We start from the raw sequence: 20,701 nt of genomic DNA, 5'->3' as shown, positions 1-20,701 counted from the left end.
AACATATATTCATGCAGAAATGTTCAGAATTGCCAAGATATGGAATCAACCCAAATGCTCAACAATGACAAACTGGATAAAGAACATATGGTACATTTATGACATTGAATACTATGCAGTCATCAAGAAAACAATATGATGTTCTTTGCAGGACCATTAATAAATCTGAAGACCACTATCTTTTACAAAGTGACGCAGGCACAGAAAGACAAATACTTCATATTTTCCCTTATCATTGGGAGCTAAATAATGAGAACACATGGACATATAAGGGAAAACAACAGACAGTGCTCCTATTGGAGGGTGGAGACTGAAAGAAGGGAGAGTCTCAAGAAATACAGGTAGTGGGCACTAGGCTCGATACCTGGGTGATAAAATAATCTGTCCGACAATCTTCCGTCGCATGAGTTTACTTATATAACAAACCTGCATATGTACCCCTGAACCTACAATAAAGTTAAATTTTAAAAGTTTGAAAGAAAAAATAAATAATTCTCTATTAAAAAATAGGTCTCTTAATTGGCCTTTTTCTAAAGAAGACATGCAAATCAAAACCACAACGAGACATCACCTCATCCCTGTTAGAATGGTCATCATTTTAAAAATGAAAAGAACAAATGGAAGAAACTAAATTCCTTCTTTGAGGAAAGAAAACCTTCACAATCTGTGGGTGACTATATATAAACTAGTATGCTCATTATACATCACTACGAGGGAGGGAGGGAGGGATGGAGAGAGAGAGAGACAGACAGAGAGAGAGAGAGAGAGAGAGAGAGAGGAGACTTGGGTTTGAGTTTCAAGTGCAGTGGAGGGTCATCAGGGCCTTCAACCTGTAGGAACACACTCAGGAGAAGCCATCTATGCTGAGTGACAGAGGCAGTGCTGAGTGCGTGCTTGGTGGGGCAGTCAGGTGGGGACCTTGGGAGAGGCTGCTAGGCCAAAAAAGACAGAGGTGTCTCAGTCCTGCAGGGAAATAGGACCTGCTGTCACCTCAGTGATTAGCTCTGGCCAGAAACCCTTACATGGACATGGGCATCTCTGGAGGATGGTTGCTTATGGCCAAACTCTCATAGAGACAACCCATTCTCAAAGGTCCTGGCTCTGTTCCTGCTGCAGCTTCATTTTTAATCTCTGGAGAAGATACCCCCTGCCATCAAATATGTCCATGCAGCTAGCATTCCAGTAATTCAGGAGTTATAAATACATTATTTTTAGGCAGCTAGTAAGGGTAAAACTTTTCTGTACAAATTTCCTTTAATAAAAATTAGCCCAAATTATTTCTTCACTAACAGAAAGCAGCCTGAAACCTCAGGTATCAATATACAAACTAGGAGCTTTTATGTATAAATGCCAGCAGCTGCATCTTAGAAGCCAGGTACATTCAATATGTTGTCTTCTTTTATATTCATGTTGTCATGACACATGCTGGTGTCACGGCTGCCACCACGTAAAACTGTATATAGGTATGTTGCTTTCCAGTTGAAGGCTGCATTTGCACAATTAAACACTAGGGTGGTGTGGCCATTTTGCAGGCTATGTAAATGGCACACCTTGTCAAACCAGTCCCCTCAGCCCTGTATAAATCAGTCTTCACCTCCTGCAGCCTCTGTGTAAAATTGATCTCATTATGCCACAAACTGGACACCCTGTCTTGGATGACCTGCCTTCCCAGCATGAGGAATATTTTCTCTCTTCTTTTTTGTCTACTGAACTATCTACTTCTGAACCCACTCCTCCTGTGTGTCTATGTCCTGAACTCTTTCTTGACTGTCACAAAGAACCAGATATATAACCCAGACAAAAAAAAAGCCATTTCACCAAGTGTCTGCCACCAAAGTTGGCAGTCCCTCAGATTCTTCACTCATGCCTTAGGGGCCAGGAAGCAGCTACAGCATTCAGGCACACCAGACAGTGTTCCCAGCTTACTCGCTTATCAGCCTTAGTGTCTACATCTTTTCTTCATCCACATTCGAGGTTTTCTCTACAAAGATCTGTTCTAATTATACTGGTGTGATCAAAGTCGAAATCTCTGTGAGAGCAACATTTCCCAGATTATCAGTTGTCTATCACAGCCACATGTTTCCAGTGCCAGAGACCTGTCAGGGCCCAGGCATTGGGAAGTGGTCAACTCCAACGTCTGTGGTGTGAAAAGTAAGAAAGCTTTTCTTCAAAGTTTTTATTTTTTTTTAAAGTATAAATAACAAGTGCTGGAAATAATCATTTATTTTAAAAACAAACTTCCTTGCTTTTTGCTTATAAACCTTTGTTAATCTCTATGTAGCTTTTAAAAATAGTAAGAAAATAAGTACATTCTCTGTCTTTGTACATTAACCAAGATACCTGTTCTCACCTATAAGCTGCTTAGATATGTCCAAACATGCACAGGTGTTACCCGGCTTGCAGCCTACACCACTTCCTTATGTGGGAAAATTATTATTTTTCTAGATTTTTATAAACAACTTTCTTGTTTTGTTCTCCATCATGTGTTTACTCGTTCAAGAAAGTTTTAAGATTTTAGCCAATGGGGATCAGTGTAGATTTTGGGGTCCAGCTGAAGTCAATGGAGACAGGAGACAGCAGTAAGGACTCAATATGTCAGAGATAAAGATCTACTTTTCATTGTTTGTTGTGTTCTGATGACAATCAGGATTTCAGGAAGTAACCTTTGTGAGGGAAGTAAAATTGCTTTGCTCAGAAAGTTCTTGTCTGAGTGCTAGTTCTTCTTTTTGACACTGAGGAACAAGTATTCTTCTAATAGTAGAAATAATTTACTCACAAAAGTATAGATTGAAAGAGAAAAGACTGTTAGAAATAATTCTTTGAAATAAATGAAAATAGAAAAAAAATTTCCAAATCTCTGAGATGGAACCAAATCATGGTTAAGTGGAAAGTGTATAATCCTAAAAAGCCTTCATGAACAAGTTAGAAAAATCTCAGATAAATAATTAAACTTTGCAACTAGAACTTGGAGAAAGGGGGAACCAACTCTCAAACTAGCAGAAGAAAATAACTAAAACTAAAGAATAACTTAATAAAATTGCGATGTAAAAATCTATATAGAAATTACTTAAAACAACCCATGAATTGGCCCAAAAGATAAAATATAGGAAAAAAAAAAAAAAAAAAAAACCCTGGAAAATAAAATAAATAAAGAGAATGCTATCTAAATTAACAAAAAAGTTGGGGGCTGGGCATGGTGACTTACCTCTGTAATCCCAGTTTTCGTGAAGTAGATTTGTGTGGATCACTTGTGGTTAGGAGTTTGAGACCAGCCTAGTCTACATGGTAAATTTCTGTCTCTACTAAAAATGCAAAAATTACCTAGGCATACTAGTGCATGCCTGTGATCCCAGCTACTCACCAGGCTGAGGCATGAAAATTGCTTGAGGCTGGGTGGTGGTGTGACAGGGGTTTGGGAGTGCCAGTGAGGCACAGCTTCCCCAAGAGAATGTTATAGGTTGTTGGTCTCTGGTTCTCTCAAGAATGAGAGAGGAAAGCACGGAGGGCAAAGTTTAGGCCTATAGTAAGTACTGGACTCAAAAAAGTTTTGCAGAAAAGTAATTTACTTAGGTATGGAAAGAGGAAACGGAGAAAAAGAGAGATTGAAACAGCTAACTCTCACATTGAATGAGAGAAAGAAAAGCCACTTTGCACTGAGCCGCTTATCACTGAGTGAGAAGCGTTCCCAGAAGGGGGAAAATCAGAGAAGAAAAACTCTCCTCACACTGAGTGAAAGAGTCCAGAAAGGTGAAATCCAGAAGAAGAAAGAAGCTTTGAGAGAGATGTGGAGTTTAGGAGAGGAAGACATGCTTCCATGAGAAAGTGTGGAAGAGGACTCCAGAGGAGAAATCCAGGAGAGAGAAAGAAGGTTTCCATGAAGGGATTGTTTGTGGAATTGGACCCAAAACATGACATCCAAAGGCAGGGGAAGAAGGCAACTTTCCACCTGGGAGGAACTCCCACCTTCTCCAAGAATGCAGGCCAATGAAGGGAGTTCCTTAGAACTTCTGCTAGAGTGAACTGATTTTGACTCTTCCCATGCCTGAGAAAATTAAAATAGAGACCATTAAATCTCCCCAATGGAGATGGGAGGGAGGCATAGCACTAGGAAGCTCTTGCACTTAAATATACTCCCTGTTGTGGACCCAGAAAGAGAACACATTTCCTCAGTGGAGGTGTCAGTGATCCAAGATCATGTCACTGTACTTTAGCCTGGGTGATACAGAAAAACTTTGTCTGAAAAAAAAAAAAAAAAAAAAAAAAAGAATAAAAAAAGAAAAGAAGACCAAAAAAGCACAGTCAAAACAACATAGGCAGGATTATGACTGATCCCACAGAAATACAAAAGATCTCCAGAGAGTACTATAAAAAAACTCCATTATCATTGTACTACACATGTTACAAAATATAGAGGAAACAGATAAATTCCTGGAAGCACATCATCTCCCAAGGCTAAATCAGAATGAAACTGAAAATCTGCCTAGGCCATAGGTCAATATCTATGTCTGAAATTGTTTAGGTAAAAACAAACTTACCAATGATTAGAAAGAAAATCTGGAACATATGGATTCATAGACTAATTTTGCCAGATGTACAACAAACTCATTTCAATGCTATTATAATTATTCAATAAATTGAAGGAAATGGGCTTTTTCATCTCTTATTCTATGAAGCCATGATCAGACTGATAACAAAATCTGGCAGAGACACAACAAAAAAGAAAGAAAGAAAGAAATAAGAAGAAAAAAAAAAAGCTTCTGGCCAATTATGTCTCATAGGCACAGATGCACAATTCCTCAACAAAATGTCATCGAACTAGAATCCACATTGGATCAAGAAGCCAGTACCCCACAATCACACTAGGCTTTATTCTTGGAATGAAAAGTTGGGGTTGGGTCTACATATGCAAATCATTAAATGTGATTGCTGCATAAAGAAAAGCAAAAGCAAATTCAAAAACAGTAAAATCTATTCAAAAAATAAAACATTTCTTCAGGATAAACTCAACAAAATAAACATCAAAAGATTAAGTCTTTTAGGACAAACACACAGCAAATAGCATATTGAATGGGTAGAAGATCAAATAATTCAATGCTATTGCTATCAAACTGCCAATGTCATTCTTCACAAAATTAGCAAGAATCTTATTCTAAATTTCATGTGTAACTAAAACAGCAGCAGCAACAAAGAGTCCAATTAATCAAGGCTATCATAAGCTGTCATTGGCTCCCCTCCCTTTACTCATCCCTGCCTTCTGCCTTAACTCTAGCACCTCTGGCCTGGCTCCACCAAAGTCCGCCTTGGGAAGCCTGAGCTCATCCTGTGATGCCAGCCATCTCAAATGGGCAGTTGCAAGGATACGGCTCTGGTCCAGAATGCCCGGAGCCCATATCCGAGTCCAGTGGCTTCAGCGAGTCTGTATCTGGCACAGGAGTGCTGGGATCAGGGACAGCCACACTGTGCTCCCTGGTCCACCTCCTGCTGCCGCAGGTCGGCCTTTTCCTTCCCCACCACCTCCACTACCGCCATTACATTGTCCACCAGAAGCACCACCTTCCTCCACAAGGCCGGCCCCCCACACCTCTGGCTGTGTGCACTAGTCACACACTCCTACCTCCAGGCTGAACACAATGCCCTCCTCCGACCTCCCACAGACACCTGCTTCTGCTGCTCAACACACGCCAGGGAACCCCTACACCGTGCAGACCAGTCCTTGAAAAACCCGTGGGCCACGCCCTGTTGAGCATCCTTTGCTAAAGCTACGTGGACCCAGGGCTTCTGGGATACCCCACTGGGCTGCCATCCCACGCATGCACCTTGGGGCCCCGGGCCCCAGCGGGATCAGCTATGCCCAGCAGCCCAGAAGACACAGGGCAGGCCCTGGACCTGCGAAGCCCTGACGGCAGCGGTGCATGCCGCTGTTGCCCGCTGGCGGGAACCTCTGGGTCGGCAATGCAGTGTCTTGCGTGCGCACAGCACAGCGTGTACACAGTCCATCCACGGGTGACCCTGGCGGCTGGCCTCCGGTGTGCCTAGGACCCAGCATGAGAGGAATGCTCCTGGGAGTCCAGCATCCTTAGGGAGGAAGCATGGCACTCGGGGTCTGTATTCGCCTAGACCTCTGAAGAGTGCAGACAAAGTCCACCCCAGCAAGGTTCCAGGCAGCTTTCCTCCCACGCGCCTGCCCCGCCCCACTTCCCCCAAGCCTCCTCGGCGCCGCCCTTGCCCCAGCAGCCAGCGCTGGTCCCTCTCCCTCTCCTCTGATCTGCAACATTCAGGACCATCTGCCTGGCCTGCCTAAGAAAGTGAGACGTTTCATGTGTTCGCTGTGGGTCAACGGCCTGCCACAGTCATGATGGCCGTTAGGCCGTGGGACTTCCATGCCCATAATTCCAAAGGGCCGGCTGCCCGCCTGGCCTGAGCGTGAACCCAGAGCCACTGGGCGGAAACTCGACCAGCTCGTCACCCATGGCTCGCCCAATGAGGGTGGAGCTGCAGGACACCCGGATGCGGCCACGCCCCTCCGCCCTGGAAGACCGCCACCCACCGTCGCACTGATTGGCTGCCGACAGAGGCTGTTTTGGCTACTTCTTTAGGGCTGCCAGGGCATCTTTCTTTCCCGCCCAGTCTGCTTCTCGGCCTCTGAGTCAGCTGCCAGGGCTAGAGGCTTCCAAGCCAGATGCAAGAAGCCTGAGGGCCCGGTGAGCCAGAGGCTGTTTGTCCTGCTGAGAAGCACCTGTAATTTCTGTTTCTCTGGTCAGGTTGGTCTCACCAGGCGTTCGGACGTTGTCAATGAAAGTGGCTGGGGTTTTCAGTGTGCGGGTGTTCGATTATGGGAGGAGACGGTAGAGCGGGCTCGTCCTTAGCACCCATGAGAAACTCGGGTTTGTTAAACTCACGGGTGTTTCTTGAGGATTCTTCCTTTTACTGTTGGACGTGTCCGATGTGGGGGCAGCTTGTGGGAGAGGGACCTCGGGCGCCACTGTTTTCCTGTGCACGTTTTATTGAAACGGTTTTTCTCTGTCAGTGTGGTCATAACTCAAATACACAGGCAGTGTACTTACGCAGTGTGACCAGGGAAACAACAAAAGCTTGTACTTTTAGTTAGCACGCTTCAAATGTCTGATTTTCTTCACAGGACGTAGCATGCTAAGGTTGGCATAAATTGTGTGACTTTCGGGTTTGTAGAAGTCTGGAAGCATGAATAATCAGTTTAAATTTGCCTCTTTTAAACCTGTAATTGTCTCCCTCCTTCCGTGACAGTATTTGAAAGACGTTTCCTGTATCTCTGGTACAGTCGGTAATTTAAATGGAAGAGGTGTTTGCAATGGAGATCAATGGCAGTAGATAGGCGAAAACGGAACGAAATAGATGCATTTAAGGTTTTGTATTGACCTGGCAAACTGACGTACTTCCGTAATCCCAACATTTTCGGAAGTGAAGGTGTAAGAATGACTTGAGGTCACGAGTTGGAGGCTAGCCTGAGTAACATAAGGTCGTTTAATCTGCTGCCATTCTGGCACCAGGATCCGGTTTAGAGGAAGGGAGCTTTTCCACAGACTAAGGGTTGGTAGGGGGAAGAAGGCGGCGAGTGAGAGGCGGCAGCTTAGCATGGGGCTTCTGCTCGGAACAGCGTGATGGAGCAGTTTTGGCAGCAACGGGGCTGGGTGGAGCACAGGGTCGGGCAGCGGGGTGACAAGGAGAATGGTGTCATGCAGCTGTGGCACCTCACGTCATTCTCAGACGTTACATACTCATAAGGAGATTGCCACTGAGATTTCGCATATGCGTAGGCCAGAGTACTGCTCCTAGCCTCCTCCGATCCCAGTGGAGGTGGAGCTCAGAGACTTAGAGTGCTTCACCCCTCGTTTTGCAGCCTGGTCCTTGAAAGACCAAAGTGTGCGGATACCCGACCTAGTTAGTGTATATTTCAAATCACTAAAACTTTGTACAGTGTTTAACATGTTCTCCCCCCAAAAAAGCCTGCAGTTTAAGTATCTCAGTTTAATCATTTATCAAAATATGAGGTTTTGCGTGGCAGTTCATCCTTGAAAAGTGACGGCACTTTGGTAGCCCCATGCTGGCATATCAGTTGAGCCCAGAAGTTTCAAAGTTTGTCAGCATGGTACGACCTGGGTCTATTGAAAGACACACACACACACACACACATACACACACACCCTTGCACATGCACGCACCTTTGCACACACCCCTGCACACACACGCAGACACACCAGCTCTGGTAGCAACACACACTCTGGCACACACACGCACCCCTGTACACACCTGTGCACACACCTACACACACCAGGTCTGGTAGCAGGCCACTGTAGTCCCAGCTTCTTGGGAAGTTCCTATGTGACAGGATCACTTGAGGCTGGGTGGAGGAGGCTGCAGGGAGCAATGCACATTGGCAGCAGCACATTGGCATTTACTTCTTAAAAAAATGTACTTCATAAATATATAATTTTCAAATAAAACTTTTTAAATTGGGGATTCCTGTGTATTTCCACTTTGTAAAATTAGAATGGCTTCTGTTACCTAGTTTTTCTAAAGAGTTTTTCTCAGGTATGTAGTGAAATGAACCATTAATCCATGAAGCCAATCTGCCTTTTGATCTTTATGTTACAGATTTTTCATATAGGATGTAAAGTACTTTAAAAGAGGTCAGCCCCTATAAGGGAATTTCACATCAGTTTTCAACACAGGGTGTTATACAATTTAATCTTTTCACCTTTATTGTTATCTAAGTATAGATTATTTTTTACCATTTACAACAACATTATGGAAGCAGACCACCCTGGCGAGCTTTCCATTGATGGGTTCACTAAAGAAGCCAATGAAAAGATGCTAAAAGCAGTATTTCGGAAACATGGTCCGGTGTCAGAAGGTAACCCTTAAAATCAACATTTATGTATTTTTTTCCAAAGTGAACATATACTTAATATATGTAATTGGTTATGTAATTTTTGTTTGTTTGTTTTTAAACTCCTGTTTTGAAGTTTCTGTACAGTATTCAGAATATTGTCATGGCAGCAGGTGAAGGGTCTGTGGTAAAGTTCACCTGCATACTACTGCCAATTGGATAGTTGTTGTAACCTAGTGAGTTAGAAGAGGAGCACCACTCTCTAAGTTCCAAATTAAGAGTTCTTTATTTGGCAGTGACTGAGAGTCAGCCCACCCTCAAAAGCTCTCAGCCCTGACAAAGGGGCTTGATTTCCCTTTATACCTTGATTTAGGTAGGGGAGGGGTAGGCTAGCTGAAGCAGAATTTTACATAAGCAAAACAAGCAAGTTAGATAAGGAAGCTGGTAACTGGAAGGCAGGAGGTTTCCAGGATGGTTGGTTGCTAACGGTATTTGCATACAAGCATCTAGAGCTTGTCTGGGGAGCTGGTGCCTGCCTTGCAGGGTAGGGCAGCCCCGCGTCCCATGAACTCGAGTCCTGAGAACCTGCAAGGATACGGATCTCCCCGGAAGCCGGAGATGCCCTGCCATCTGGGGCATGAACGGAGCCCAGCTCCAAGTGAAGGACCTCCGGTGAGTCTGTTGCCGGCCAGGGCTTGCTGGGGCCAGGGCACCAGGCCCGCTGGTCCACCTGCTGCCGCTCCTCGGTGTCAGCCTCCTCCTCGGCCACCCCGTCCACGTCCACTGTTATGTCGTCCACCACCAGCACTGCCTCCTGCTGCAAGGCTGCCTCCTAGCTGTTCGCCCCAGCCGCCCTCCCTTGCAGAGCCTCCAGCCTGAACTCGGCCCCTCCTGGGGGCTCTCACAGACCATGCCCTGTGGCGTCCACCCCAAGACCCCGGCAGCCCTGGACTCCCCGCGAGGCCCGCGGGCCTCCCATGCTGAGAACCCCAGACGGCGCCTACGTGGACCCAAGGTTCCTGGGGAGACCCACCGGGCTCGCTGCCCTCGGCACTTGCCGTGGGGCCCAGGACCCCAACAGGGTCAGCTGTGCACAGGAGCCCAGGAGCAGGAGGCAGAGGCCCTGGTCTTACAGAGCCCAGCCAGCAGGCACCACGGCCGCTGCTGCACTTGCGGTAGCCTCTGGGTCCACAAGATGTGTCCAGGGCACTGGACGCGAGGTCCTTTGGAATGCTCCTGGGCGTCCAGCATCCTCAGGGAGGAAGCGAGGTACTCGGAGCCTGTCTGTGCGTAGACCTGCAAGAGTCCGAGCGAGAGTTTCCACCGCCGGAGCGGACAAATTCCACTCCAGCAAGATACTAGGCAACTGTCCTCCCAGGCGCCTGCCCCGCCCACTTCCTCAAGCCTCTCCACAGCCCTCGCCCCAGCAGCCAGCGCTGGTGCTCCTCTCTCTCCTCTCGATCTTGATCTTGGAACACTCAGTACCGTCTACCTGGCCTGCCGACTGAACTCAGATGCTTCATGTGTTCCCTGTGGGTCAATGGCCGGCCACACTCATGACGGCAGTCAGGGCACAGCGCTTCCATGCGCACAATTCCAAAGGGCAGGCAGCCCGCGTGTGCCCGCACCCAGCGCCGCCTGCCGCAAGCTCCCAGGGCTTCTCACGGAGGCTTGCCCGAGGAGGCTGGGGCTGCAGGCCAGCCGGGGGGCGTGGCCTCCAGGGACCCTCGCACTGACTGGCCGCTGGGGGAGGCCTGCGGTCTGCGTCGCGCTCAGACAGCCTTTGGAGGCAGTTCGCCCTTGAAGTCCGGCGCATGCGCCCTGGGGGTCCGCCAAGCCACCCGCAGGCTCCCACGAGCGCAGGAGAGCAACGAGGAGGCCTTGAGGGAGGAGGAGGAGGCGCTGCTGGTGGACGACGACATAATGGCGGAAGTGGAAGTGGTGGCCGAGGAGGAAGCCGATGTGGAGCGGGAGCAGCAGGACAAACGGGCACAGCCGGGGCCTGGGCCCAAGACGCCAGAGTCTGCACTGGAGGAGCTGCGGGCGGTTCAGCCGGAGCTGGAGCCTGTTAATGCTCGAGCCAGGAGGGCCTTTTCTCAGCAGACGGAAAAGCTGGAGCGCAGGCGCAAGCCCCACCTGGACCGCAGAGGCGCCATCATCAGGGGCATCCCCGGCTTCTGGGCCAATGCCGTATCCTTTTCAGCACTTTTTCTGTCTGTCCACTTGAAAGATGCCCTAGGGGAACTGGAAGTCACTTATGGGCAGCTCAGCGGGGATATGACTATCTGGAAACCACGGTGAGGTGCCAGTTGCGAGTTGCGAGTTGCAAGTTGCGACGTGAAAGTCTGGCTGTGGAAAGCCCGAGCGGTCGCGGGTCCTGCTCTCCGGCCTGCGGCACAGAGACCCTTCCTGATGCCGAGCAGCAGGAGTTTGAGTCGTCTTTTTGAAGAGCAGAAGCGACTTCTTGCCAGAAGAGTTTTTTCTGATTATAGAGCTATTGATAAGGGAGTGCGGTTGCTCCCCCTTGCCAGTCAGATCTGGGACAGGGCATTTTCCGGCAAAAGCTGCTTCTGCCACTCCTGAGACAGCAACAGCCCTCTGCAGGTTGCCCCAGTCAGCCTCAGAATTATACACACTCCGTGAACCCACGAGGCCTTAATTCGTGGGAGGGGGTGGGGAAACGAAGGTCACACAGTCAAGCAGATCTCAGAAATCCTGTACCCCAGCCTTAGAGCTTCTTCCCTGTTCCTTCTGGCTCTTAGACCTGCTTCCCTGTTGCGTGTAGCTCTTCCTTCCATCCATGTGAAGGCTCTTTGACCTAAGTCAGATTGCGAACCACCCCCAGATGTCAGCCCTGATCACTGACCAAGATGAAGACATGCTTACCTACATGATCAACTTGGAGGTGAGGCCGTGAAGACTGAGGCCAGAAGGTTGAGTGGGGAGGGGGAAGGGAAGCAACTCCTTGCTGTCAGCAACCTCACTTGAAAAGATACTTAAGCTTTCTCCACCTTGTCCTGACAGGTGAAAAAACCAAGCATCCTATTCATGTCTGCAAGATTGTGTTGTTCTTTACGAGCAACCCCTACTTCCGGAATAAAGTGGTTACCAAGGAGTATCTTGTGAACCTCACAGGTGACTGGTGGCCTCCCAGGAGGGGCAGTGGAAGGAAGGTGGTGGGTGGGTGGATCATTGCCAACGTGGGCGAAAGGAAGGTGGTGGGTGGGCGGATCAAGCCCACTTCCCGCAAAATCCCCTCTCTGTAGAATACAAGCCTTCTCATTCCACTCCATTTCAGTGGTATCAGCGTTATGAACGTGAGGCCTATCGCCGCAGACACCACAACAGCAGCCCCAACTTCTTCAACTGGTTTTCTGACCACAACTTCGCAGGATCTAACAGGATCACTGAGGTGGGTCCTCCCTGGGAAACATCAGGAATGAGCCCGGTGTGTTCCCAGCTGCTTGGCTCGCCAGTCTGAGCTCTGATGAGGCCTTTCCCAATTGATTCCTCTGATAGATCATAAGTAAGGACCTGTGGTGCAATCCCCTGCAATACTGCACGAGGATGAAGCCACCTGAAGAGGGAACAGAGATTTCAGGTGAGCCGTTCAGTTGGAGCCCATAATTCCAAAGGGCCGGCTGCCGGCCTGGCCTGCGCGTGAACTCAGAGCCACTGGTCAGAAACTCTGCAAGCTCATAATCCGTTACTCGCTGGAGGAGGGTGGAGCTACAGGACACCCGGATGCGGCCACGCCTCTCCACCCTGGAAGACCGCCACCCACCGTCGCACTGATTGGCTGCCTACAGAGGCTGTTTCCACTACTTCGTAGGGCTGCGGGGGGATCCTTCTTCCCCGCCCAGTCCACTTCTGGGCCTCTCGGTCGGCGGCCGGAGCTAGAGGCTTCCAGAGCCAGATGCAAGCAGCCTGAGGGCCCGGTGACCCAGACTCTGTTTGTCCTGCTGAGAAGCACCTGTAATTTCTGTTTCTCTGCTCAGGTGGGTCTCGCCAGGCGTTCAGATGTTGTCAATGAAAGGGGCTGGGGTTTTCAGTGTGCGGGTGTTGAATTATGGGAGGAGACGGTAGAGCGGGCTCGTCCTTAGCGCCCGTGAGAAACTCGGGTTTGTTAAACTCACGGATGTTTCTTGAGGATTCTTCCTTTTACTGTTGGACGTGTCCGATGTGGGGGCAGCTTGTGGGAGAGGGACCTCGGGCGCCATTGTTTTCCTGTGCACGTTTTATTGAAACGGTTTTTCTCTGTCAGTGTGGTCATAACTCAAATACACAGGCAGTGTACTTACGCACTGTGATCAGGGAAACAACAAAAGCTTGTACTTTTAGTTAGCACGTTTCAAATATCTGATTTTCTTCACAGGACGTAGCATGCTAAGGTTGGCATAAATGGCCTGACTTTCGGGTTTGTAGAAGTCTGGAAGCATGAATAATCAGTTTAAATTTGCCTCTTTTAAACCTGTAATTGTCTCCCTCCTTCCGTGACAGTATTTGAAAGATGTTTCCTGTATCTCTGGTACCGTCGGTAATTTAAATGGAAGAAGTGTTTTCAATGGAGATCAATGGCGGTAGATAGGTGAAAACGGAACTAAATAGATCCATTTAAGGTTTTGTATTGACCTGGCAAACTGACGTACTTCTGTAATCCCAACATCTTCGGAAGTGAAGGTGTAAGAATGACTTGAGGTCACGAGTTGGATGCTAGCCTGAGTAACATAAGGTCGTTTAATCTGTTGCCATTCTGGCACCAGGGACTGGTTTAGAGGAAGGCAGCTTTTCCACAGACTAGGGGTTGGTAGGGGGAAGAAGGTGGCGAGTGAGAGGCGGCAGCTTAGCATGGGTCACGGGGTAGGGCGGGGCTTCTGCTCGGAACAGCGTGATGGGGCAGTATGGCAGCAACAGGGCTGGGTGGAGCACAGGGTGGGGCAGCGGGGTTGCAGGGAGGACGGTGTCATGCAGCTGTGGTACCTCACGTCATTCTCAGACGTTACATTCTCATGATGGGATTGCCACTGAGATTTCTCATATGCGTAGGCCAGAGTACTGCTCCTAGCCTCCTCCGATCCCAGCGGAGGTGGAGCTCAGAGACTTAGAGTGCTTCACGCCTCGTTTTGCAGCCTGGTCCTTGAAAGGCCAAACATGTTTATGGCCAAAAGCCAGAGTATGCAGATACCCGACCTAGTTAGTGTATATTTCAAATCACTAAAATTTGTACAGTGTTTAAAATGTTCTCCCCCCAAAAAGTCTGAAGTTTAAGTAGCTCAGTTTAATCATTTATCAAAATATGAGGTTTTGCATGGCAGTTAACCCTTGAAAAGTGACGGCACTTTGGTAGCCCCATGCTGGCATATCAGTTGAGCCCAGAAGTTTCAAAGTTGGTCAGCATGGTACAACCTGGGTCTATTGAAAGACACACACATACACGCTTGCACACGCACGCACTTTTGCACACACCCCTGCACACACATACACACAGACACACCAGCTCTGGTAGCAACACACACCCCAGCACACACACGCACCCCTGCACACATCTGTGCACACACATACACACACCAGGTCTGGTAGCAGGCCACTGTAGTCCCAGCTTCTTAGGAAGTTCCTATGTGACAGGATCACTTGAGGCTGGGTGGAGAAGGCTGCAGGGAGCAATGCACATTGGCAGCAGGAAACTGACTTCTTAAAAAACTTGTACTTCATAAATATATAATTTTCAAATAAAACGATTTAAATTGGGGATTCCTGTGTATTTCCACTTTGTAAAATTAGAATAGCTTCTGTTACCTAGTTTTTCTAAAGAGTTTTTCTCAGGTATGTAGTGAAATGCACCATTAATTCATGAAGCCAATCTACCTTTTGCTCTTTATGTTACAGATTTTTCATATAGGATGTAAAGTACTTTAAAAGAGGTCAGCCCCTATAAGGGAATTTCACATCAGTTTTCAACGCTGGGTGATATACAATTTAATCTTTTCACCTTTTTACTGTTATCTAAGTATAGATTATTTTTTACCATTTACAGCAACATTATGGAAGCAGATCGCCCTGGCAAGCTTTCCATTGATGGGTTCAATAAAGAAGCCAATGAAAAGATACTAAAAGCAGTATTTTGGAAACACGGTCTGGTGTCAGAAGGTAACCCTTAAAAACAACATATATGTATTTTTTTCCAAAGTGAACATATACTTAATATATGTAATTGGTTACATAATTTTTTGTTTGTTTTTCAACTCCTGTTTTGAAGTTTCTGTACGGTATTCAGAATATTGTTATGGCAGCAGGTGAAGGGTCTGTGGTAAAGTTCACCTGCATACTACTGCCAATTGGATAGTGTTGTAACCCAGTGAGTTAGAAGAGGAGCACCACTCTCTAAGTTCCAAATTAAGAGTTCTTTATTTGGCAGTGACTGAGAGTCAGCCCACTCTCAAAATCTCTCAGCCCTGACAAAGGGGCTTGATTTCCCTTTATACCTTGATTTAGGTAGGCGAGAAGGAGGCTAGCTGAAGCAGAATTTTACATAAGCAAAACAAGCAAGTTAGATAAGGAAGCTGGTAACCAGAAGGCAGGAGGTTCCCAGGATGGTTGGTTGCTAACGGTATTTGCATACAGGCATCTAGAGAGGTACCGGGGGAACTTTCCATACACTCAGTCACCGAGAAGGGCATTGAGAGTAGCTGGTAGATTTGCCAAGCAGGAGGTGTTTACAATGGTTACAGGTACTGGGGACGGTGTGAACCACTCTTAAGGATTCAAAGCTTTGAATGCAGTGTGACCCAGGAATGCATTTGGAGAGGGCGGAGTCATGGAGGGAGAAGCTAAAAGGAGCATGTCATGCTCACGGCTAAGACGGAGTCAGTTAAGCTAGCACAAGCTAGGTTATTACAATACAAGCAAATGTAAATTTGTTTGGTGGTAGGGAATGAAGTGGATTGAAATAAGCTGTCTACAGGGGTGACGTAGTGTTAAGAATCACAGTAAAAATGTGAAGTGCAATTTGCTTGATTTCGATGTTACATTCAGATAGCTAGTACTGTCGAAAGTCCATTATATAAATGAAAAGGTTTTCATATATTTTAGTTTTTTTGTTGAAAGATCGAAGCAGGAAGTGCAGAGGCTTTGTGTTCATTACTTTTGAGAACCCTGCAGGCACTAAGCATGCTGTCTGAGATAGGAATGGAAAGGTACCATTCCCTTATTGGTGCTATTCTAACTCTGTTCTTCAATTAACAGCATCTCTAGGTCTTTTTACTACTAGTACACTTTGAAAATAGTATAATGACGTATGAATGGAAATGGTTTAGTTATCCTCTTTCTTGGACATATAAATGCAGTGTAGCTGGAAGGATACTGGAACAAACATTATACAAATTACCTTAAGGAAATCCAATTTTTATGTTTTTATTTCAATATGAGTGTAAAAAGCTTTCAAAGCTTTTGAACAACTTTAAAACTTAGAAGGATCTCTCATGGAAATGAGAAAAATAAGTCATGTTTATTAAATGGCTGTAAATGGAATTACTTCAACATCTATAGCACAGAGAAACTTGATAGATATCTAGATGGACTTACAAAAAATAAATCTTCTGTTGATAGACATCGAGACAGACTCACAAGAAGAAACGATCCCTTCCCATTTTCTGAAAATACGTTCTTGAGAAAGTTAATTTAAACAAGACCTTTACATTTAAGGAAGTGTTAAGTACTTGAAAATTGAAAATAATAAAAGAACATGGAAGTTGGATAACAGAATAACTGACATTTTTGTCCCATCATTGTGCCCCTCTCCTAAGAACGTTTTTTTCCTGTAACCAGGGTGACATGCCTACCTAGTGACTAGGTAACATGCATACCTCCTTATTTTTCCAGTGTGTTCTAGGACTTGCTTTGATCCAAACAATAGTATCTTGTCCTGTAGAGTGTTAAATTCTAAAGAATGTGTATTTGTTACAGCTTTAAACTTTTATGCAATTCACTTTCCTACTGAATTTCTTTATGTTTCAGCCAAAGCGATTCCACTGGAGATACCTTGGAGCTTTTTTGTTTTATAACATTATCTCAATCTGTTTTTATTTCATGCTCTACTTGATGCCATCCCCTGTGTGCTTTTCTGGACCACTTGAGTATTATTCTTTCATGTAAAAGTTGCACATATGGCAACTTATGCTTTAAGAATAACTTAGATTTTCTATTTTTTTCCTCAGTGTCTCTTATAGGAAATGTGTGCTCACCATACCATGTATTAATCACTTGATCATTAAATTGTCTTTAGTGCATCTTTAAACTTTTCGAGTTGATTTTATTTGTCTTCTGTCTAGCTCGCTTCCTGGTACTTAGCAGACAGTACATTTTTATTTACCCTTATCCTCTCATATTTTAAGGTGTGGTACAAGCTGATAGTTGATTTTGTTCATGGTTTCATGCTAGGTATGGAGACATTTTTGAGTTATGTATCATAATGTTTGTCAATTTTCCTCCCGTTTTTCTGCTCAAGAAGGGTTAATTTGTGCAGATGTCTTTTCCAAATTGTCTTGTCTCACAAATATTATGGAAAAATGAAAATAAATGTTATATGCAGATAAGCGTTAAGATGGGAAATAAAGATGGTACTTAGAGTTTTTAGGGGAAGATTACAGTTTAAGAAATTGTGGCTGACTTTGGAAGACTAGGAAGGAATCAACTACGCACAGAACTGGGGAAACTCTTCTGGGCCAAGAAATATCACATGACGTCTCAAGATAGGAAGAACTGCTTATTTGTCTGCAACAGGTCTTGGAGGGGATTTAAGATCCTTTCCCAAATAACAAAAGCCGTGTAATGTTTAAATAGAGTGATTAGCAGAACTGTTTTCAAGCATTACTTTGGCCTACAGAAAAGATTAAACTGAAGAAAGTTATTGTGAATTTAATGAGGACATTAAACCATTTCTGAGAAATAACATGAAGTAATATATTCAGTTGTTTTTTAGTGACGCCTCTACGAAAAATAAGAAATGAATAAGACAGAAAACATGAATGAGACCAAACAGGAATCACATCTATTGAAACAGTACTAGAGTAGATACAGAACTGTAAATCATATTTAGACATTTTCTGTGATACATAGCAGTGGGTTAAAGAATGAATTCATAGTGAATAATGTGACTAACCACTTTAAATAAATAACCTTATGTTTTCAAATGACAGTGTTTCATATAGCCTCAAGACACTGAAACTTTTAAATATGTTATGTGAATGCAAAGACGAAGCACATTGTATATTGTACAGAACAGATGGGTTACATTCTCCCATACAATTTGCGATGGTTTAACTTTTTAGGTGTTATTTTTTAATACTGGAGGCCTTTTCATGGGAATGAATAATGGAATTGGTGTTCATTTCTTAAAAGAATGCATGGTCTCAGAGATTGTTGCAGGTTTTGCAATGTTCTCAACGTGGGCATTTCAGGAAAAAGAAAGTTTGTTTAGGAGAAAACATCTAGAATGTAAATAGAGTTGATGTAAAAATGTCTGTAAAACAGGATTAGTTGAAATGTGACAGGATTGCTGATGGTAGGCTTAACACTTGTAGTTTTTGGATGGAAATGCAGTTAAAGTAGAACAAGCCAAGAAACTTTTTTTTTTCAAAGAACTAGCAGCCAGGGAACACCGTATTTTTCAAGAAAGAGAAGACCCACAGGAAAACAGAGATCTGCAAGAGGAAGGAGTGGACAGACAAAGGTTGGCATCCCTCATGTGGAGGATGCCTGGGTAACGTTTGAAAATATGAAGATGGAAGCCTAGGACTGAAAGACAAAAGCTTGAAAGTATAGAAATTTCCAAATTTCTTTATATCTTTTATGAACAGAAAATTAACTAACTCTTAATAAGCAGCATGATTTATAAGTACTAAAAGTGTTTAATGAGAATGATTAAAGTTATGTCTCAAACTCATTTTAAAATCTTAATTACTTTGCATTCAAATAAGGAAAATTTCAAAGTGAATTGAGTTTATGAATCTTGAGTACATGTTCTCCACAGATTTTCCACAGAACATGTTTTCATTAATTATCCTTTAGAGTTTATTGCTTTGGGACCAAGAATTTCATGTACGTTATATTATCAAAATACCATGAAACCTTAAAACCCATCCAATGGGACATTAGTAACTGAATATTTCAGGACAAATATTTAACAATATTTGTTTTTTTGTGGGTTTGTGTGTGTGTGTGTGTGTGTGTGTGTGTGTGTGTGTGTGTGTAAACATGTATACAAGTGAAAACCATTTCACTTTCGATATGGATAATTTGTAAATAGGCTTGTCATAAAGTATTATCCATTCATGGAGTATAGAACTTGAGTTTCTTAAAAGATTCTGTGACTCAGTAATGTCAGAATCCTTGGCTTCACAAACACATATGTATCTTCCTTTGCAGGATAAAGAGCTTCTGAAAATGATATTTAAGATTGATTTACTCAGTAGGGCAGAGGTGTTAGTTTCTACTTTAAAAAAAATGTGACCATGTATAGAGAAAATAACTATTTGTTAACTTGTATTATCTATTAACCAACCATCAAAAATCTAACACTTAATTTGGAAATTTAATAGGTAGCTATGTACTTGATGGGAGATACATTTTCTAAATTTGAAATTGCATTGTTTGCTTCATTTTAAGAGGCAGAACTTGTTGTCTTTTTTGATTGCAATTAATCTTGAAGGTGAAGTTTAATAATACTCTGCCATGTATGAGAATGTGTATATTTTTACATGTGACAGCACCAAGGTCTCAGATTTTTGTAGTTATGTAAAAAAATTAATTATTTAATACATGATACTAAACGATGATCAAAACTGAGCATGGGCTAAGAAGAAAAGTAATATTTTATCAGGGAACTATAAGAATTGTTATGTTAATAAATTTGCACATAATGGATTTTTCTGAGGTGTCACTATCATTTAATAAATAATTGAGTTTCTTTGAGTATAATTTGGTTTCTGTTTATTATATTATTTGAAAAACCTTTCATAACACTAGAACAATATGAACAATAATTTATCATTTATCTCCTAATGTTTTTTCTTTAATTTCATTATATTTTGCTATTTAGCTAATAGGCTTCTGCTCTCAGTTCATTCTCCACTGATCCCATATTTCTTTCTCACAGCAATGTGCAGTGTTTCTTAAGTGTTCATTTGGCAGATGTTTAAATGGATTTTAATTCTGTGAATTGCACTGATTTGATATTGAAATACTACATTCTTTAGCATACACAAATGTAAATTTTTAAAATTACAGTACATAGGAGAGATTTAGAAATATCTACCGCTTAGCCATTTAGGAAATGGTGATGTTACTTAACAAAAGATTTTGTTTGAATTACAGATGATGGTGAACACACTGGTGATCTCAACATGAGTTTTTTCAGAGGACTTTTTCCAGTTAAAAGACGTCCAACTTTGAGAAGTGGAGGTCCTTATCCAAAAAAGTCTGCTTCTTTTACTATGGCTAGAAGCAATAGCGGGATGGGAGGTCAAGGTAAATGCTACCTGATGGAATTATGTCATTTCTGTATGACTAAAACTGAACCGTTTGTACTGAAGGATTAACCAAAGGTTTGAGAAATAAAATAGATGTGACACATACATAGGCATATTTACTGTTTGAAAACTTTTATAATACTTTCCATCTGACTAGAGAAGTTAAATATTTATGGCGAAGAAACACTTGAGATTCAAATTTCAGATTAAAGAAAGGATTACAGTGAGGGAAACACTCCTTTTAATGCTGTGATGCTAGAGAATGGCTTAGTTTTTCTTGAAGTTCCTGGTAGTTTTTTTGATGGTCAGC

General features: G+C 44.0%; 1 protein-coding gene and 1 pseudogene across 1 annotated transcript in view; both read left to right on the top strand.

Moving 5' to 3' along the window:
• Positions 1-20,701, top strand: part of LOC141582964 (uncharacterized) — an 815,156-nt gene that overhangs the window by 639,145 nt on the left and 155,310 nt on the right. The window lies entirely within an intron of this gene.
• On the top strand, positions 10,451-12,969 carry LOC141583029 (testis-specific Y-encoded protein 3-like; annotated as a pseudogene).

This window comes from Saimiri boliviensis, chromosome Y (assembly GCF_048565385.1).
Source record: "Saimiri boliviensis isolate mSaiBol1 chromosome Y, mSaiBol1.pri, whole genome shotgun sequence".
NCBI lineage: Eukaryota > Metazoa > Chordata > Mammalia > Primates > Cebidae > Saimiri > Saimiri boliviensis.
Note: the sequence above shows the minus strand (reverse complement) of the source record. Positions and strands in the feature narration are given on the sequence as shown.